General features: G+C 38.2%; 1 protein-coding gene and 1 long non-coding RNA gene across 9 annotated transcripts in view; both read right to left on the bottom strand.

The window, feature by feature from the left end:
* Positions 1-22,992, bottom strand: part of PRKN (parkin RBR E3 ubiquitin protein ligase) — a 1,214,117-nt gene that overhangs the window by 1,060,803 nt on the left and 130,322 nt on the right. The window lies entirely within an intron of this gene.
* On the bottom strand, positions 1,970-9,648 carry LOC139080812 (uncharacterized). The gene is made up of 2 exons (XR_011535614.1): positions 9,049-9,648; positions 1,970-2,517 (listed from the first exon to the last, which is right to left on the bottom strand). It is a non-coding gene; the product is annotated as an uncharacterized lncRNA (long non-coding RNA).

Here is a 22,992-nt window from a genome sequence, read left to right as displayed (position 1 = left end):
GATAAGGCCAAGAGATGAAGGCCCAAAGCAGGTGTAGAGGTCCTGGCATCTGGGAGAGGGAGAGAGATGTTTCCCAACAAACAGGCAGGAAGAAGGAGGACGTGCTCTGTGTCGTCTTCTTAAATCTCAGTGAAGTATAAGGAGAAGTCATTAGGCAAAAAGAAGGAGGTAGAGGAGTGTCAGGCCTGAGAACCAACGACAAGGTATAAAATGGTACCTACAGAAAGTTGAGAACTCATGCTTACTTTGCAAATCCTGGTAACATCCTGGTAAGATGGAGAGCCATCTGCTGATTGTGACCTTATAGTGTCCTCTGTTTACCCAAATGTTGTTTACTACAAAAAAAACAACCCCCGCCCAGGCAAAAAATAACCTTAAAGCTTCATGAGAACAAAAACAGAAAGGATAGATTACCAAGGTCATTTGAAGGTATGAATCTGCTTAGAAAGTGTAATAAAAAGAGAGTGGGAAAGAGCAGCTGAAGGAAAGTGAACAAATGATGCACTATAGAACTTGGGGAGGATAAAGACACAAGTAAAGACACAAAAGGCTGGGGAAGAGCGAGAAAGTGATAAGTCGATGAATGAGTCTCAGGGAGGTTGAAATAACTGTTTTTGTGAAAGTTAATGGAGTGAGAAAGTTAACGGAACTTTTGTGAAAGTTAATAAGAGCTGTTGTCAGAGACGAGAATGTTTGAGTTGGTAATTTTGGAGGCAGAAAAGTTTCTGCTGATGACAAAATCTAGTCTGACTCTGATCCCCTGAGAGCGGATGTTTAGGTAGAGCAAAGAAAAGCTCATTGGAGATGAGTAGATCAAGGAACTAAGACTGAGGATACTGAGTGGATTATTAGTGTAAATGAAGAACTCCCAAGAAAACTGACAGAAGTTGGAGCAGAGAATGGGAGAGGTGATAAATCTTCAATGAGTGGGGGATATGGGTTTAGTGAGGTACAAGAAGGTTAATAGATAACAGTAGTATGAAGGAGAGCCTCGTAGAGAGAAATGGCATGAAGCTCAGGAGTTTTTACAAGAGGGATGGGAGTGCTAGTCTGGTTGGTACAACCGAGAAAGCCCAACATGACCTCCCTACCCAAACCTGAGGCAGGCATGTGTGAGATTAAAGCAGCCTCACCTCGGGAAGGCCTCATGAGAAATGGAAGCCATGGTAGAAATGTTCTAAAATGAGACTGGGAATTTAACAATGGATTTGCAGATCATGGGAAAAGAATTCCAAAAGCAGAATGGATAAATCTTCAAGAGAAATGATGAAATATAATTATCTGGGGGACTTTGTAGAAAGGACGAATTCTCAGCTACACCTTTTATAGATCCATCTCAAAAATCATTTATTAGCCTCCTTTTATATGGAAGGGACTATGTTTTTAACAGGCTTTTCAGCCATAAGCAACAAAGAACCAAGTAGGAAAGGCCCACAGGCTGGTGTCTAGCTCAGTATGTGGTGCCCCCATTGCAAAGACGTGGGAAATGATTTGCAAAAGTCAATAATGGCTACAGATATTTAGGTAAAAAGGAATTTAAAATGGCCCTTAGAGTAATATAAAATAGATGTTTTAAATCAATTCTGATTTATCATTTTGAAATACATCAAATAAAATTAATTCATTTCTAATCCAATCACTAAAGTATTCTTTAAAGCAAGACTTTACTGGGATGCCAAATTTAAAAATTAAAAAATATCCCAGCTTTCCCAGTAATTATATTCATGAAATCCTTCCTAATGAAAACCAGAGAGAAATTTACACTAATTAACTGAGTAAAGAAAAACTATTAGGCATTATCCAATTATAAGCTTTCTTGCTACTAGCTTTTTACCAGTAATAGGTATCAACTACACTGAAGAAAACCACGATTGCTGAGATAGCTCAGTTTTGTTTTTCCAGATATACTCAAGATACGCCATCTTCCTATGAAAGGTGTTAGTGTCACACAATTAGGTGAAAACACAAGAAAACAAAAATTTTCGCAGTTTTATTTTTAAACATTATTCCATTACAGTTCCACAGTTACAGCCAATTTTCTACAGCTGAATTCAAAACTCAAAGTAAACAAACAAAACATGGAAGCATTTTTTAGGGTAAGTCAAAAAGATTAATAGTCTAATAAGAATTCTGGGATTTTATACTAAATCTTTCTCAGTTACAAAAAGGGCAGTTGTTAAATTTGAGTGCATGGATACAGTTCACAACTATAACAACATGAGTATTGTGTTAAGCCAATAAGTTTGTGGTAATTTGCTACACAGCAATAGGTAAGTAATACATGTAATAACCTGGAAAAAAATCTCAGGCTTATTGCATACTAGATTATTTATTTACGACTATGAGTCCTTTGTGAAATGTCTCAGAAACTCAGGTTGGAAGCAGCTTAGATCAGAGGCGACTGGGGGCAAGTAGAGGAAATGAAGCAATAACCACTCAAATTTTGTGTGTGTGTGTGTTGTTAAGTTTAGCAGAGGCCTTCTTGTTTTCCTCTTGTGTATCACGTTGAACATGTAGCTGAAAAAAAAAGAGTAGAATAGACGTGATCATTATGCAGAATTGCAGTTACGAGGTAAACTGAGGACTAGAGTCAGCCCTGCTAGGGCAAAGCACCCTAGTGCATGAGTCACTCTGTGACACTAGATCCTGGGGTATACGACAAAGAAAGGCGAATACCTGCCTGATTTGAGGGAACAAAGCAGATAAGAAGAGACTAAATTTAAACAAGAATGCATATTTTTTTTTTTTTTGAGGAAGATTAGCCATGAGCTAACACCTGCTGCCAATCCTCCTCTTTTTGCTGAGGGAGACTGGCCCTGAGCTAACGTCCGTGCCCATCTTCCTCTACTTTATATGTGGGATGCCTGCCACAGCATGGCTTGCCAAGTGGTGCCATGTCCACACCCGGGATCCGAACTGGCGAACCCTGGGCCGCCGAAGTGGAACGTGTGCACTTAACCGCTGTGCCACCGGGCCGGTCCCCTATACATTTTTTTGATATCCAAGCAATATTGTACAGAAAGGTACTGTCTTCACACTATGAGTATAATGAGTGTATTACTGCCCATACTCAAGAAACCCTTGACATTGCCCGGAGAGAAGTCAGGACAACAGAAAACTGAACAATTCCTTTTGCCCAATGTGAAAATCTTCAGTAAGATCCTGGTTTGGGAGAATTCTGAAGGCCTTTAAAATTAGTCATAAAGGCTGTGACTGCCACACTTAAAAAGTCACTTACCTCTATTGTGAGTATTATGCCTTCATCGTTATTAACCAGTTTATTAGGTGGACTCTCAGAGAAGATGTCATTTATGACACAGCCTTAAAAATTTCAAACTATTCTGGATACCTCATATTATTTTACATATCTTTATTGATTTTTAAGCAAATGCTTTAATTTTCTTATTCTCAAATACTGATGAAATTCTCCGCTGAAAAACATATAATTTGAAACTTTTCTACTTTAAAAGGCAATTGGTAAGTTATATGAACATTTTGAACTCCAAAATGTTTTTGTTACCAGGAAACGCACTATAGGGGGAATGAAAAATACTAACATTATATTTGTAAATAAAACATATGATACAAACTGTGACAGGCCATTAAGCTGATTTGTGGGGAAATATTTTTGTTTGATTAAAACCTTAAAAAACGCATGGACACACACACCATCTTCCCCCTTCCCCCATCCCATCTGAGTGTAACTAACATCCAGGAAGATGTGCCGTAGTTATGAATGGTCCTGACTCATCCCAGCTCAGGTGTTTCTCTTACAGCTGGAACCACTGGTAAAAGCCAAAGCCCTATCTCCTGAGGTCTTTTAGTTATTGGGGCAATATAAAAAGTTAACGGCCACTGTAAACCTCAAAAATATAGACTGTGCATTTTTGTGCTTTCTTCCATACATTCGCAGTTATTTTTTAAAGCATTTCCACCTGCATCTCAGCCCCTTATTCCTTACAAACATTCCTTACTGAGAAGGAACACACATCCTAGTGACAGTTGGTTGTCAGACACTTTGTTAACAGAGATTGAAATTTAATAGGAGACTAATACTTTCCCATATATGAGAAAGAAAGGTTTTGGAATGTAAACGTCTCTAATGATCTAAGTCGGTCAAATTATTGTGACCCAGTTTGTGACCATGACTAACTTCTCTAGTCTTAGCTCTCTTACACATAAAATGAGTTGTCTAACCAATGACAACTAGGAGATCATAAGAAGTAAATTCAATTAACATTTGAGACCATTACTATTAAACTTCTATTTATATGTATTTCATTCTCTATTAATGTGATGACTGGAAGGGATAGACATACTTGTCAACTACATCAACGGTGAATTCCTTTCCCCTACTATACTCATTAATGAAGAGGTGACAATTAGGTTTCAAAGACAGCACTTCACTGAGTTAAGGGAAGGACCCAAAGATTATTCTTTGTGCCTGAGTGCAGTAAAAACCCTTTAAAAAGTTTACTTGACTACACTAGCTTCATAACTAGAAATAATACATACATTATAATCTTGGGTTAAAAATCACAGTCTAACAATATATTCATGATTATTTCTAAAGAGCAGTCATTCAATGATTCTATTAATGCATTACCAAAAAGTGGCATAAATATTTAAGTGCCAACATTTATTCATTCAATTTAATCAATGTCTATTTATGGAGTGCCTACTTTTTTTCAGAAACTTCACTAAGATGAATAAAATGCCCTCAATTAAAGCTCAGAGGGAGAAGCAAACAGACAAACAGACAATTATGAAACATTAAAGTCCATGCAGCAGGAGACATCCCATTGGGCATTAAGGCGCTAACATGGAATAATAATGAGGATAAAACAGAGAGCATTTCCAGGTACCAGGAAAGACTTTATAAGAGGTAATGCCGAAGTGAGCCTTAATTGATGGTATTTAACCAGATGGGACAAAAGAAGCAGCAAAGAGGATGGGTGGGAGAGGAGATCCCTGAGCAGGGCTTAAGGGCGAGAAACAGAGCAGGGTGTGTGTAACACACTCAGGTTGATGTTGATAATGCTTCAGTCTCAACTTCACAGAGAGGTCAAGACAAAGCTGGGTGGAAGGATGGCCAGACTGTGGAGGGGCTTACATATTAAGAAGCTTGGGCTTTATTCTTTGGGCGATGGTGGCTATTAAACAGTTTTAAGCATGGGAATGCCACAGTCATATTTTTCATTTTATAGGTAAATTTTTATATCGGTGGAGTAGGTATTTAAGAGGAGGACTGAAGGCAGAAAGCAATTAGCTAACTAGTTAAAAAGAATCTAGTTAAAAGGTGATACAGAATCTGACCAGGGCCAGTGGTAGGGGAAAAAAAGAGAAAAAAAGTGCTTTGAGAAACTTTCAGTAGGTAAAATTTGTGACTGGTTGAATGCAGAGACTAGCTGAGAAAGCTAAGACATGGAAAACTCAGTGTGGAGGCCTGGGTACATGTGGCCTCGCCAAGTGAGAAAGCAGTAACTGATTCAGGGGAAAAGATGATGATTTTAGACAAATTTGAAGTGTCTGTGGGACATCTAGGTGGAAGTATCCAGCAGGCAGGCATTATGAGCTGGCATCACGGAGAAGCTTGGCAGCAAGCTAAGACTCAGCATCAGCATATTTGTGTGTTAGAATAAGAGCAGAGCTGAAACCACCTAAGATACGTATGTCAAATAGGAAAGAAGAGTCCAGAAAAGGCACGCAGGATAAATAGCAAGAGAAATACGAAGAGAACCAGGAGAGCAAATAATTAATTACTGAGCATTATCAATAAAATATTTAACCACAAAAGTGAGACTTATCGCCCTATAATATCATTTCAGAGCATTAAATTCAAAAGTTCCTGTAAGAACAACTATAATAAAAATATAGATGACCTAGAAGTACAGAATTGCTTAAATTACAAAAAACAAAAACCAGAGGAAAAAAATCTAGATATTCCAGATGCAAAGTGAAGATTAAGCAACTAGTGTATCTTGACCATTTTTCAGCTCTTTACCCAATCAGAGTGAGGGAGTGACCAGTCTGAATAGCTCTCCCCTCTGTGATGTCAAAAAGCCCAGAAGATAAAGCAAGTATTCAGGGTCTTGCTCTGAGAGTCTTCTGGTCATCCCAGGCATTCCTCCAATCGAGTCACTGTGGGACCCTGAGGAAGGCCCTGCATATAGAATAGGTCAGAGGACAGTCCAGTCCACCTGAGGACAGTGCATTAGCCCCTGTTCCATTCTCAGAGGGACACCAGCCTGCCAAGCCACCTGTAAGATGCTACCCATCTCTGGGGCTAAAGGGCAGAGGAAGAGATAGGGTTTCTCTTGACATCCAAGGCCATATTTATAGGGCCATCATGACTGAGTGGACGAGAGGTAGGTTCTGAACCAACTCAGGGTGACCTGGTTCCTCTGCCAGCTTCATACTCCTCATCTGACTGACCTTGGGAAGGTGGCCCACAGGCCAAGTGTCATCATCTATGAAATGTTCATAATAAAGATGCCTAAAGATGACTGATAAACATTCAATGACTACTATATGATGGATTCATTTTATTTTACTTATTGAGAAAAGCTATTCTAAAACAAAAAGCCAACAATCCTAGGAGTCATCCTTGACTCTCACTTTGCCTCTCATATCTAGTCAATCAACAGGCAGCCTATTTACCTCATTAGTATGTCCTGAATTCATCCATTTTGTCCCTCTCTGCAATTCCCACTTGGTCAAAGACATCATCTCCCCTGGCCTACTGAAACAGCTTCCTACCATTCATAATTAATTCTTCACACAGTAACTGGAGGGATCCTTTAAATTTTAATTCAGATTAGACCATAACTCTGCTTAAAATCTTTCAGCTGCATCCCATTGCCCTTAGACTGAATACCCACTCTTCCCCAAGAACTCAGGGTCATGGCACATTCTGGGTGCTGATGGCACTCCCTGACCTCATGTCCTGTTGGCCTCTTCCTCACTAAGTCCAGCTACACTGGCTCTTTCTTTTCACGACAGCCTGCCTTGAGGCCTCCAGTCTTACTCCTCCCACCTCCCTGAAACACCATGGCTTCCTGCTCCTTGCCAATCAGAGCTCAGCTTTAGAGTTACTTCCTCTGGGAGGCCTTCCCTGATACAACAATCTAGATTCACACCACACTGAGCATCTTTTACTTATCATATTGCCCTGTTGTCTTCATGACACATTGTTATCTAAAATTCTTATTTATTTTTTTGATCTGTTCATTGTTTGCACCATTTCCCATCTGTCTTTACACTCTTTAAAAGCAGGAACCTCTATTTCCAGAGCCTGGTTTTAGTAGGCACCAGATATTGATTGAATGGAAACATACATAGCTCTGCTTCAGATTATAGATGATGCACCTTCCGTTGCATTTGTAAAGAATATAAGCGTGGGGATTATATAGAGGCACTGTAGCTTTCCTGCAGATACTTTAGGTGGTATTTGGTCTGTGGCTGCAGGTTCTAGGTAAAGAGCAAACAGAACAAAGTACAATTAGACGAAGAACATGAGCAGCCACGCCCAGCATCATTCAGCTCAGGCTCTATGTGGTCTCTTTGGTCACCAAATTGTAGGTGTGTAGCCCTCTAGAAACACAATATATCTGCAGAACAGATCATCTCACAGGCTGAGTTAGTAATGTGGTAACATTATAGTCATTTTAATCCATCAACAGCCAATCTCACGAAGTCAGGCCCCAAAAGAGATCTTGTTTCCTACTCCACCGGGAGCACACAGGTCATGGGTCAGAAAGGACCCCCTTCCCTGCCCCTCCCAATCCACTTCCCTCAGCACCAGTGCAGTCCACCTCCCTTCTGCTTTAGTAGGAAAGCTAGCCTTCCTTCTGTCCAGCCTTAATCTCGGCACCTGTACTCTGGATATTGTCCTCTATTGTGTCCTTTATGAATTATCTCATCTGTCGCGTGTGTGGCTTTGAATGTCCACGTGGGTGGTGCAGAAGGTCAGAACATAACCGAGGCCTTCAGTGTGCCATGCTGAAAAAGTTAAATTTTCCAGAAAGATCCGTATCTTGAATTATTCCTTGCTATGATCTCTTGCATAAAATTAAAGAACTCAGGTTTTATTGGACATGTTTATATACTACTGCAGAATAAACACTTAATACTCACGAAAAAGAATCTATGGCTACAAACATATCCAAGACTTACACAAGAAGATTTGAAACTGAGCTCTGACATTAATTTGCTTTGTGATGCAGCAGGAGCCACTTAACCTCCTCTTACTTCAGTTATGTCATCTGTAGAATGAAGATAATGGAGTGGCACAATTGTCAAAGCATCCGAATTAAGGCCCTGAGGTGCCATATGTAGACAGACATCCTTAATTTTGTCACTAGGTAGAGTGACTGAAACACCCTCACGGGGCAAAATATCAGTTTTTATAGTATTGGGGGCACTAATATTCCTTTCAAAGTGTCCTTATTTAACTACAAACGTCCTACCTGAGAAAGAAAAGGGTTATCAATTCTTTAGAAAGAAAAGCATTAAAGGAATCTTACTAGGTCTTTCAGTAAGATCAATCAAGAAATCACGGTTTATGATACTCATTATATAGACATATATTATCCATCCATTTATTTTAAAAATATTTATAGAAACCCTACCATATGTCCCAGTGGAAATATGTAACTGTGCAACTGACATCACAAAACTGTGTGTGACCTAATAGCTTCCCCTTGCCCTAAGTACTTCTTTGCACTTGTTGTCTGTGTGTCAAAACCCCTTCATTAATAAACCCATGCATATTCAATAAAAAGAAATAGAAATGCTTCATTAAAATCTTACTTGTCAGACATAAGTATTACAGAATATCTAAAAAAAATGTCTTTTAATTGCCTACCTTTCTCAAAATCATCTCTATTAATTTTATTTACAAATATTTCTTTTGCCTTCTGGGCGCTTCATTTTCCATCTCTGTAATGTTTCATATATTTAGGCAGATTCCAAAACAGAGTCCTGAGCCATGGGAATCTGAATCACTCATTCAAATGAGCAATTCTGCAAAACGAAATACAGGCTTACCTTAAAGTTCAGCCTCGACACCATTATTCTTAGTGAACACACCCTTTTTATCCAGGCTCTCCAATGAGGATACTGCTTCTCTCGGTCTAGCAAGGCTGCTTGTGTTTCTCCCCCTAACAATCTCAGGGCCAGGAGCCAACTTGGAGATCTTCCAGACTGTCTGCAGACTTCCAGCATTCCCACGCATATATACTATCTCCTTCCTTGAGGATAGTACCATATTCCAATTCTTCCACCTTTTAAACCTTTTCAGGGTGACAACCCTCCAGCTAGTCCCAGCTGACTCCTACTAAGTCTGTTCTCCTGCTCATTGTCTGTTTACTCTTCTTTATTTCAGTGATTTGAATTAAATGAGTTATACGTGCCCCGGTGGACTAGCGGTTAAGATTTGGCACTCTTACTAAAGCAGCCTGGGCTCCTTTCCCTATTAGGGAACCATATCACTTGTCTGTCAGTTGTCACACTGTGGTGGCTGCGTGTTGCTGCAATGATGAAAACTATGCTGCCAGGATTTCAAATACCAGCAGGGTCACCCATGGTGGACAGGTTTCAGCAGAGCTTCCAGACTAAGACAGACTAGGAAAAAGGACCTGGCCATCCACTTCCAAATAAATTGACCATGAAAACCCTATGAATAGCAGCAGTGTCTGATACAGCACTGGAAGGTGAGAGGATGGTGCAGAAAGACCGTGCAGGGGTTGCTCTGCTGGATACAGGGTTGCTTGGAGTTGGAATCCACTCCACAGCACTAATGACACAACCTGCTTTTAGAACTAATTCAAGTGATACTACTGTTTCTACATTTTCATAGTCATATCTCCTTCTCTATCAATTCCATTCCTATCTCCCCCGACCCGTGTGTGTATGTACACACATATATATAATCTCTATATAATCTGTGCCCTCTAGACCATAGTACTCTCCATTAAGCTCCATTCAGTTTTGCACACCGTAGCCACAAAAGATAAATCTTGATTTGTGTCTCTTCCCTTGGGAAAAAACTTTCTTCGTCCCATTGCTTTTCTAATGAGGTTCAACCTCCCTATTAGGTTTACGAGACCATAAATGGCTTGAACCTTACTTCCTCCTTCAGCCTCAGTCCTCAGTCTACATCTTTTGTGCCCTCTGCAGAAACCACATCCTAATTTCCAGTTTCCCCACATACAATGTTCTTTCTCATCTATGCATCTTTGCACATGCAGTCCCCTCTGTTGACTCACTTTTAAAATACAATAGGAAGGAGAGATCATCCCAGATATGCTCAGAGAGTTACACATAATTATTAATAAGTCAAATGTGAAATAGCATGCTATCTAGAAACACTGAAAAATAAACAAGAAGATTGGATATTAGGAAGACAAAATCAACACTGTACTAGGGACGCCACTAATGTGAATAAGAGTCAAACTACAGACAGAGAAAGAAAATAACCCAATGTTAAACATCCAGATTGAAGGTGGAAACTCACAGACTGTCCTAGATAGTCATTTCTTCTCTTTAAAAAATGACTACTTATTGTAGATTCTGAATAAGAAGAGAACTGAGACAGAGGATTTGACAGCCCATGGGGTATCTCAGTAACAAAAGATTTAACCATCAGTTTGTGGGCTGTTTCTGTCGTCCAAGTGCAAGAAAAGCGGCAAAAATAAATGCCTTTCATTTTTAAGCATGACCCTAAAGAAAAAACATAAAGGAAAAAATGATGACAGATTTACTACCCAAATCTTTAAAATTTCAGTATGCCAAAACACACGAATGCAAATGAAAAGATAAATTACCAAGTGGAAAAATAATCATAACCCAAAGGCAGACAGAGTTGTATCTCTAATCTATAAAAAGCTTTGCTAAACTAACATGAAAGAGGTAAAAACACAAATAAAACATAAGCAAAGGTATAAACAGATAACTCAAGAAAAATAAAGATGACCAATAATATAGGGGAAAATTCAATTAAATCACACGGAAAAGAATAAGATATCATTTTGGCTTATAAAATTGGCAAAGACTAAAGGAAACTAACATCAGTGTTGATGAGAGTCTGCAAACATAAGCACTCCTGCATACTGCTGGCAGGAACATAAAAACCCATTCAGAAGGCCGTTTGGTAATAAATGCATGTCAACGTTTTAAATATGTTCTTTAAACCAGCAATTTAACTCAGACGGATTTATCTGAGGAAATACTAAGACAAATAAATAAAATATTATTTAGCCATTAAAAATAGTAATCCAAAATCCAAATGTTAATTTGTTATAAAGTGAAAAAATGTACAAAATAGTATACAGACATAATATATAAGCCTCTTTTTTGGTAGAAATATGAATTACAGGGGCCAGCCCCGTGGCCGAGTGGTTAAGTTCATATGCTCCGCTTTGGTGGCCCAGGGTTTCACCAGTTTGGATTCTGGGCAGGGACACAGAACTGCTCACCAGGCCATGCTTAGGGGGTGTCTCACATGCCACAACTAGAAGGACCCACAACTAAAAGTATGCAACTACGTACTGGGGGGATCTGAGAGGAAAAAGCAGAAAATAAAAAGAAGATTGGCAACAGTTGTTAGCTTAGGTGCCAATCTTAAAAAAAAAAAAAGGTCTGACGCCATTAAAAAAATATATGAATTACAAAAAAGGTGTGTGTGTGTGTGCACGCACACACGCCCATGCACGCACATACACATGCATACCTAAAATGATCTAGACAGTTCTAGAACAAAAGTTTAGTAGCTATCTCTTATATGTGGACATAAATGTGATCTTTATTATCTTTTTTGAATTTTTAAAATTTTTATACATATTTAAACAAAGTATAAATATTTTTTATAATTGGAATAACAACACTGTTTTTAAAATGATGACTTTGTTTTGAGAACAATATATTTAGGGTAATTGTATATAGAAAAGAAAGTAATACATCCATGAAAAAGGGAGAGTCAGTTTTAAATTATAAAACCTGATCACATATTCTACTAGTTCATCATTCGGAATATTTTTTCAAATAGTTTCAATATAATAAAGCCTTAAACGTTTTGCTCTAAGTAGTCATGATTTGATTTTTCACACATACTGTATTTTAAGGGCTGTTCATTTGATTGCATTTCGTTCATTTAAACTCATCTCATCAAAATGCAAAATTTTTAAGAGCTATTTTATCTCCAAAAAAACCATTTAAGTCTAATTTATGTCCTATTTTTCTCTGGGAAAAAAACCCCAAATTTTACTAAAAGTAAATGAACATAAGCTCCAGAAGTTCAAGGCTAATACAAAAGTAAGTTAAACACCACAAGACTGAAAACAACCTGGCCTTCGGGTCTTAGTCAAAAAGCTTACCCACACATGATGTGGCCCTTCAATCAGCACTCTCCAGAGCAACTTGTCCTATTTCTCAGGATCTGACATTCCACGTTCTTCTTCTTTAACATAGCAAATGCATGGTGACCCTTTCCCTAGGAAACAGGTCTCACTCTGCCATAGACCAATGATTGACCTAGGCCCTGACCACAGCTTCATCTTTTCCTGTTTCTCGGTCTCTAGTGCTGGCTACGGTTTCTTCAGGATCCCTTCTTCATGCGGATCTGCTATCTGAACTTCAGCTTTACGATCTCTGTAACAGATTCTGATCTTGCTGGATCCTAACACAGATTGGTGCTCCATAGTGAAATGCATTTTACCAACAGACTCCAAACTCATCATTCTCCTAGACTCTCTTCCATTTGAGGAGTGCTTTGTCCTCAAGCTCTCTCCTGTCTTAAATTAGAAACCAAGGCTGTCCTTGTCATTTCCCTCCCTCTCCTTCTCCAATCCTGTAATTTCAATTCCATCAAATCTCTCCCTTAGTTTCAAGACTCTGACGCTAAACATGCTAATTCCTTTACCTCAAATATCCTTTGAAATCTTTTGTTTACCACACCTAACAAACATTTAGTTGTCCTTCAAGACCCAATTTAATCATCTCTTCCCTAGTGACTTCTAACCCCTGTAGAGGAATATGTGCCCACTTCCTTCTCTGGGGAAAACCAACACACACACACACACACACACACACACACACACACACAGGCTTATATTGTAATTTTTTGTTTACATGTCTTTCTTCCCTACTAGACTCCAAGCTTCTTAAGGGAATGCCAAATCTTACTTGTCTATATATACTCTCCTACATAGGCAATAGCCCAATTCATATTCTCCATAAGTCTGTTGAATGAATTAAATACGGCCTATCAGGAAACTTATCTTGAATTTTAGACAATTTCCTCGGTATGATACACCTCCTTTTAACATATATTCAGATAGATGTGAAGCAGGCGGAAGGGTCTGGAATTTATAAGATGGTCAGTTGGGAGACCCTGTACTTCCAGAGGCCGGGAACTATCATATGAGACCGTGCTCTGGAAAGATTGGGAATAACATCAAGGAGGGACTGGGAATTGGGAGCAAGTTAGCTGTTATCAAATCCAGCCTGGGGTAACAAAGCCCTATAAGAAGATGGAGACAATGGAAGACAGAGAAGAAAAAGAAAATCTCTAAGGTGCCCCACAATACATACCAGGAACAGGCAAGAAGTTGTTTTATGGACCCCCTGAAAGGTCCATGCCTGAAAAGGTCCACGGCATCATGTTAGGCAATAAATAGAGTGAGGTTATTAGGAGAAGCCTCCTTTCCTACAGGAACTTTTTGGCTGTACTGTTTATATTTGGGTGCATACAAATAGCGAAGAGAAAGGTAAAGTATCTTGGCAAGTGGATAAATATGAGGCTCAGAGTAGTGCCACGTCTGCAGCAGACTCCCAAGGGCTGGCCCATACAGAGCATCTCCTATTTCTTGAGAGTCCTCCCCTCCCCCAATAAACCGGAGACACATATCACCCAGTTGTATGTGCTGAAAATAATGGAATACCAAGCAAACCTACTGAACTGAGAAAACATTAATATTCCATGCTCCCTGGGTGTAATAACGATGAGGTCAATGCCAGAAACGGCCCTTCCTAGAGAGAGCGAAAAGTGCCATACCAGGTTCAATGAAGGTGTCACCACTAAGTTAAGATGCTGTCACAAAGGCTAATAAGAAGATTAAATATATTAAAAAGAGGACTGAGAGACTAATATAAATTTGATTTCCCTTCCCCAAAAGAATACCAAGCATCTGAGATAGAAGAGGTTAAGTGAAGGGCAAAGAGGTAGATGGATTCATTTATAAGTGATTTACTTTGGAGGAGAGATTTTGAAAGATTATTTAACTTAGAACGAATAGTAAAATATTCACGGCAGTTTTATGGTAATTAATGAAAAAGTGGAAATGGATATTAAATTCTTAACTCATTGGTGTCATGGACCAAACAAGAAAAGGAAGCCAATTTTCAATTTCGCTGAGAAACTTCTTTGTAACAATTTGTAGATCTTCATATACAAAGATAATTATTAAACTTAGATTTTAAGAAGTTTTTCCAACTAACAGAGTTGGGGAAAGTAAAGGACATGAGTTTAACTGAACTATCTACACATTTTCACCCAATTTCCTTTTGGAATACAGTTATGAAAGGGCTGGCCAAAATTGTGATGCAAGGTTGGCCAAAAAAACCCAAAGGGAGGAAAAAATGACCTTACTCACAAAGGGTTGTAAAAGCAAATTTTTAAAACAGACTTAGATAAAAATTTGAATTGTTTATTTCTAAACACAGAGTGCTAACTACAATATTCAAGTCATTTAAATTCCCTGTGGTTAAGTCTCCTATCTGTAAAACATAAATAAACATATACATCTCTTTGATGACATTATTAAGCATTTCACACATTACATATCAATTTGTGAAGAGAGCACTGAAGCACCCAACTCCAAGATTACAAATGCAAAACAGGCCTTGTAGGAGGAAGTCTTCTCCTTCTACAAAGTTCTAACTGCTTTACAGATCTTAAAACTTGTAAAAAATTACCCTTAAATATTTTTGAATGGAAAACAAAATACACTGGAATAGAAATACATGTCTATATGACTTCGAACACATCAAAGCTGAATACATTTTCTGTATCATCTGCTTATTCCAGTTTCAGAAAATAAGAGACCTGAGGATAACATCCTGATTATAGTCCCTGTATTTTTGTTTTCACATGGTTTATCCTGTCATGTAGACAGTCCAAAGTTCCCTGAAAGAAAAGATGACTTATCAACAGAAATCCATTTCCAGGACCAAGTTCAAGTTCAAATTTGCATGACAATGTGCACAGTGCTTTCTTCCTCTTAAAACCAGTCACAAACTCTTAGACTCAGTTCTCCTTTCATTTTAGTAAACAGAATCCAACCTGATGGTTACATGGTTTGTGTTTATCTTAAGCTTTTAAATCCTACATAAGCCCTTCCACAGTGCTGCGTGCACAGTGGGGCTCCAAAAACATATTTGTTGTCTTTTAAATAGTACCTTACACGTCTCCAAACAACATGAAATTCAGCAGCAAGCACAGGAATCCTTTAAGCTGGTATTTTGCTATACATTTTAGCTATATGCAAAAATAATGTCTATGAAAATGTGACCATTTGATGTGGCAAAAGCTAGACAGAGCCTCAGCGTTTACTTAGCCTCTGAGGGAACCAGCAAGGATGGGTATCATAAAACAAAACTGTAAGAAATCCTTTGTGGATTGTTGCTTTCTTGCTCCTAGAGTACCTCATTCCCCCACCACACACACAAATTAATAAATAAACAAATAAAACTCCACCTGTGAAAGAATACAGTACTTTCATACCCCGAAGAGCCAACTGGTGGTGGGGGAATAAGTATGCTCCCAAAGGCTTTCCTTAAACGGCATAATCGCTCTTCACTGACAATCCAACAATTATTCCTGAGATTGATGTGTTGATTTAGTAACACTCTGTCACTCAGAATCTCTGCTTATGCTTTCCCCCTCCCAGGGGGCAGCCATTCTAAAGAGTTATCCCTCCCCAGGAGCCACAAGGCCCAGAAACGCTCTGTGAACACAATGAACGCTTTCCACCATTCAAATGGAAAGAGGTGCCAATTAAGCAAGTTATCCTATAATGCAAAGAAAAAAAATAAAAATAAAAAAAATAAACCTCAGAATAGCCACACCAACATATAACCCACCACCAATATTCTGAAATCTCAAGAAATCTTCACTGATAAGTAGTTGGAGTTTTAATGCAGTTTTGTTGCTGGGACTGACTATAATTCTGTCTGCCTGGACAGAGAACACAGAATACTATATACAAAATATTATCTGATAGACCTTTGAAAACCCTCTGTTAATTAGTGAATAATCAAAGTCAATTGCTGAGGTTATTCCTATGTGTAAAGTTTAAACTTTGTTGTTACTGATAAAAAACAGTACTTGTGAAAATTTCACCAGCCAAAAATATTTAAAATACTACCACTTGCTTCTGGATGCAGGAGTCAGAAAGTGAAATACAAATAAAAAATGCAATTGATTTACATTTGAATATCATTATATTCAGCTTCACTAAATGATTAAGGAAAAGAGAGCCAGCCTTGCTATAAAAGTATTGCCAGAATATTGCCTAAGCTGTTTAACTTTTCAAGACCCACTACATAAATACCTTTCTTAATCCGTACTACAGACTGTGTTTGATTTTTATCATATAATAATTATAAAACCACTTTTAGTCCAGGGGATACTCTGAACTAAAATCAGTATTCAATCACAATAAATATGTTAGCATATGTAAAACTGCTGTGATTATCTGACCTAGATTATCCACCAAACAAATTCATTTCCCTTATGCATCAAATTTCTCCCATCACCAGGTGACTGCATTTAATTCTTCTGTGCTCTTCACAGCAATTCCACCTCCCTGAAAATTCTCTGGCTCCATTCATTTATTCTATCGATATTTACCCAAAATCTCCCAAGAGTCATGAAGACTGCTGGTCACTGGTGTTCACAAAATTATTTTTTCAAACTTGTCAGAATTCCATTCTTCTCTTATTTTCTATTAGCAATTCTTTAAGTGTGCAAATATGAATCATAAGAAGATATAGCAACAAATGCTCAGTAAATGTTGGCAATTATTTTTTGTAGTCTCATTCCAGGGGAAATACACTGAGCATTTCATAAGCTTTGTTATTTAATTATCACATCACCCTTATAATCTCAGTCTTAATATCCTCTCTAAGAGATCTTACAGAAGCAGAAGCTGGGTTTAAAGAGGTTAAGTAACTAACCCAGTGCCACACAGGTACCAAATGGAGGAGCCGAGACTCATACCCAGTTAGCCTGACTATCCACTTGGTGATAAGGGGAAAGTTATATATAAGTTTAGTAGACAAAATAAAAAAGATGTAAACTTTTGAGGATGTTATAAAAATGCAAAATATCACTTTCGTGATAAAGCATTATAACAAACTCAGATTTGATAATATCCTGATATCAGTATCTCAGAAGTTATTGCTTTTCAATAGCCAGCATGTTAAAAGAAGATGCTTCTCTTTCAAAAATAAATTTAAATATGCTTACTAATGCAATCTGCAAGAAACCACTGTAATATTCTGTTACAATTGTAATAAACCTGTTTTCAGATGTTCGTGGAGGGGGCAAAGGTATATATGCTAGAGGATACTGGTCTTTTAAAATGTTAAATCTATGAACACTACTGGCTGCGTAACATAATCACCCCATTACCATATCCTGGTTGGTAAGTGAGTGTCCTGGGAGTCTCAGAAGAGAAAGACGCGCTGTGTCATCCTTTCTGAGATGATTATGAGTGAAAGCAGAGGAAAAGTCACAGCTGTGGGGACTGGAAGTCACCATGAGGGGCTATAAGCTGAGCTCTAATCTTACAGCTTCTGCATATTAAATCTAATATCAAGAGGCACACAGGGTTTCTAATCAAGTAAATGGATGACCTTTTTTCCTGAAACAGAAAGAGAAGCTCTGTAAAAGTACAATGTGTTTGAAGGAGACAGAGAGAGAGAGGGAGCAGGCCAACAGATACATGAAATGTTAAAGCTTACAATGAAAAGAGCTGTTCTTGCTTATTTAGAGAATTCAGTTCAGTTCAATAAGCATTTGCTGAGTGTCTTATATACACAGGATAGGCACCGTGGGAGGCCCTAGTGATGCAGACCCCATCCTGACATAACTTGGCCATATGATACAGGCACTAAAGCCACCAGATCCAAGTGGAGGAAGGATGGGATGTATTCATTTTTGCTATTTTAGGAAAGAGGTATATTTTAATAGAAACACAAAATAAGTATACGGTGGCATCCATTACACCCTGAGGTTATAATTGTCACTGGCATAAAGACCAGTACTACTTCTTGATCTGCTGGGAACTATCAAAAATGGAAGGGCAGAGTCTCGACAGAATAATGGCAATATACTAATGATAATCAGAGTGAACATTACCTTATATTATCATCATGCAAAGAATAGATTTGATAATTATTGCATATCTATAATATGTATTTAAATATAGACATAATGGATTATCAACCCGGTTATGTGGATTTATCTTGAATAATTTCAAAATAATAAGAATGCCCTTGACAATTACAAAACAACTTGCCTCATAGAGAAGCACAGAAAGACAGCAATCTTAATGAGCAAAATGAAACCATTCCTCACTCGAATTATCATACAGAAAAAAAGGGAGGGAAATTGTAATTATCTATGCTGAAAGGAGATTAAACATCTCTCTCAAAAGTTGGGCTCTCAATACCACAAATAAATAGAAACTTTTCATATTTCCTCTGGAAAAAATTACATAGCAAGATGAATTTACTTGAGCTAAATGAGTTTCATTGAGAGAAAAGCCAAGTAATATTCTCGACTTGGAAAGTGAATAAGACAATAATAACCTAAGGTGAAGGGATGGAAACTTCCTTGCTAAGGATGAGGATGATTGGTAGGTAATATTCCTCACATTAACAACAAAAAAAATAGCAAGCAATATCAAACTAGGGTTTTTAAAAACCACTAAGTTTGCCAGGAAAATGGGAATTTCATGACATTCTCCAGTCAGGTGGGCCCTGGACACAGGAGTATGTTGTGCTCAATCCCCTTCACTTCCTTAGAGCGGAGTTCAGTCGTACATTGATACCTGGTACCATAAACAAAGCACTGGAGCGGCCCTTGGCATGTGGTGTGTGCTCAGTCAGTTGTAGCTGTCATTATTACTCTGAGTGCGGACAGGATGAAGACTGTTGTCACCATCCTCTCCCTGTCCTCCCCTGTGTTGTCTCTTCTTCCCTACACACACTTACCCTCCATCGCTCTGGCTCATCATTCTGATCCTGCTATGCCCAGCTGGATTCTGTCAAACTGTATGACTGGGAAAGCACGTAGTATTACAAAGGTTAGTGTTCTCTATCTTGTCTCTTAAGACTTACGGCAGCACCAACAGTTCACCCTTATTGCCCTTCTCTTTATGGAGATACTTCTGTAGGGTCATAACTATGCAGATTTAAAAAATACCACACCTATACTTTTTTGCCTTCTCCGTTCTTTCATTGTAAATATCTTATATCTTGGCAGTGTTTGTTCTCTCTGATTAGATTTCGGATTTCTGATGAGAGCGAAAACTGTCTGAAGACACGCCCTGCATCTCCACTCTGTGCTGGTCCACAGCCCAGAAGGCGGGCTTTTTACCCACTGCTCTGTCAGGGGGGACCAGCCGACTTCTCTGGGCCCTTCTCCCAATCTCAGCTGGGTTCATTTTAGAGCCACTCTCTTTGTCTGCTGCTTCTCCAAAAAGTAAAGTTTCTCTGTACTTTACCCTTTAGTAAAGTAATAAATGCCCACTACAGACTAATTTGAAAATACAAAAAAAGTGAGAAAAATTAAAAAAAAAAATCTATAGCCTCTACTATCCAAAAACAAAGACTTGCCAACACTTTGTTTTCTTTCTTCCCAGTCTTTTTCTTCCTGATTCATGCTGGAAGGGGAAGCAAGCATAGTAATTGTGTGCTTAAACAGCTGTACTAATAAGGTAAGTATGTGTCTTTTTGTCTTGCCCTTCAAAATTTAACATTATAAGTATTTTTTTCTGTGTTTGAATTATTTGCAATATGCATTCAAAGCAGCTACTTTTATGGTCTAACTGAATAACAATGATTGCAGCTTTCAGTTTGCCCAGATCCCCATAACAGCAAAATTTATTAAAAGTAAACATAAACTTGAGCTCATATTGATATTTGCATTTAATACTTTCAGTCATTACTAGAAATCTGCTCTTGTCACTCTTTCCATTTTCTTCCATTAAAGGTGCCTTGTTGTTATGAACACATATTAACACGTTGGTTATTTTACTGTGCTGTGTTTTTGTTTTTGTCACAGTCATAGTGTAATTTATCTTCAGATTTCCAAGAGCATCTAGCATAGTATTTTGCACACAGTAGGCATTAAGTAAACACTTTTTAAATCGGACCCACTCAGGGAGATTTCAATTACAAGGGAACAACTCATTAGGCATTAAAGAATTTGTGAATGAAATACCAAGTATATGTATTACTATCTGCACTGATAAAGTTTTCACATAACAGAGTGTGTGTGTATGTGTGTGAACTATATGTGAGGCCATCTTCAAAAGTTCCAGAAGCCTTTATTTTAATGTAATTATCTTCTTCTCTTTTCCTTTAAAGTAAAATTTATACATTTTTTCATTAGCAAAGTAATAAATGCTCTTTATGGAAATTTGCCTACATATAGAGAAAAAAAGACCTCTTCATTGCTCAGGTCTAATAGTAATATATTTTAGGAATAATATTAACCTTCTGAAACCACAACATTGCCATTCGGATTATTTTTCCAAAAGAAAAGAGAGTATCCGGTATAAAATTTTAAAATACCTGCTGATCAATCCACTAAATGAAAAGTGAAAGTAATGATCTTAATTCCAAATTTACATCAACTTTAATCCATCTGTAAAGCTTTCTACCTTTCCTTTTTTATTAAGAAAGTGAACCAATAAGGTAGAAAACGAGTGGCTAGTACAACACATTTCAAAGCCTCCACTGCTCTTTCGGGCGTTCTTGCCACTTTCCATCTGAATCTTCTGTCCACCCGACTTGAATGCAATTACAACCTAAATCATTTTCACTGAAGCGCACATTGCAAACAGATCCCTGGCCCCAGTCTTAACAAAGACTAATGAAAACAATGGAAGCCACAATGAAACCTATAAGAAACAATGTCATAACCTACAGACTGAGCAAGCTTTCATCAGTGCTCTTGAGAACTTTTTTATTATGAGTGAATCAGTGAGCAAAACAACACCGTGATCCATGGGCACAAGACAGACACAACGTGCCACTTGGGAGCACATCTTTGGGGCACACCCTGGCCTTATAATGATCATTCCGTCCATGGCGAGTAATGGCTGGCCCTTTGTATTACTTACCCCACGTCTCACATAAACTAGCCTCTCAGCTTAGGAGAGAGTTGCAAGTCACTGGGTTTGATGCTATCTTAGACACAGTAACTCAGAGGGCACTTCTCTGAATGGAGCACAGGCCAGATTCTCAATGATGCGGCCCTTACACCAGGCTCCGCTAAAGGGTATCAGCCTGAGATGAGGCTTCCAGCTCCAACTGGATGTTAGGAAATCATTACAAATGGAAAGGCACGCAGAGAGTTAAACATGGCTGGAAATACACATGAAGAGTGAACAGGATTACCATAAGGACACAAATGAATGAAAGGAATATTTTATTGGGTTCATGTTTATCTCTTCTATGTACCCTAAAATCTTAATACCAAATATCACCTAAAATATAAGCCGTTTTTTTCACAATTAGTAAGATGGAAGTGAGAGGTTTACCTTGAGATACTTAATACATTAAGGATTTAAGTTAAAATTTAGTTAATTTAGTAGCAACTTGAAATATTTCTGCAATGAAGAATAAAAATTTCGACAATATATAGCAAGTTTGAAATGAAGAATTACTCAAATCCCTTTGTAGTAATAATCAAAATTAGTAGTTTTTTGACCCACATTCTAATTCAGATCTACTGAACTGCCAGAAAGAAACTGTTTTAGTGATATCAAAAAAAAAAAAATCACATGATAGGAGAAAGATGAAGTTCCAATAATAGCAAATATTTGCATAAAAGGTTCACAGTTTACAAAGAGTTTTCACAACTAGGATCTCGCTTAATTCTCATAACAGCTCTGTAGAATAGGTAAGCTACTATTATTCTCATTGGAGATGTTTATCCACGTATTCATGAAACACATTTCATGAATAGTTGTTTCAGGAATACATCTTCTGGCAACTACTTGAGATTCTGCTCTGCAATGAATATTTGGTTCATTGTTCATATTTCCATTCCTTTGGGGTTTTAATAGTTGAATAATAAGCTGAGTTACAGTGGGATCCACCCATAATCATTTTGGCCCAATAGAGATACCCTTTGAAAGTTAGAAGGACTGATCATCATCTGCCTTTTGACTCATCATCTGCCTGTTTCCAAATACCACAGCTTCAGCATCTACATGGAACAAAAGAGACATCACCAGGGGCTGGCGCAGTGGTGTAGAGGTTGGGTGCCCATGCTCTGCCTCAGCGGCCCAGGGTTTGCAGGTTTGGATCCTGGATGCGGACCTACACACCGCTCATCAAACCACGCTGTGACAGCATCCCATATACGAAATAGAGGAAGATTGGCACAGACCTTAGCTCAGGGCCAATATTCCTCACACACACACACACACACACAAAACAACAGAGAGAGAGAGAGACCACCAAAAAGAAGTGTGATTTATTTTCTGTCCTGGAGATCAGATAACCACAAACAGGATATATGGTTAATGATAGGGAAACAAAACCAAGCAACTATCTTGGGGCTCTCCAACCATAACTCACAGCTTTATGTAAACCAGAACAAGAATTTTAAAAATATACATTTAGAAGGATTAAAACAGTGGGACATGAAAAGAGAAAACCTCAACATCATAAAAAAATTACTTTACATTTGAT

This window comes from Equus przewalskii, chromosome 32, assembly GCF_037783145.1.
Source record: "Equus przewalskii isolate Varuska chromosome 32, EquPr2, whole genome shotgun sequence".
NCBI classification, from domain to species: domain Eukaryota; kingdom Metazoa; phylum Chordata; class Mammalia; order Perissodactyla; family Equidae; genus Equus; species Equus przewalskii.
This window is presented reverse-complemented; position numbering and strand designations above follow the sequence as displayed.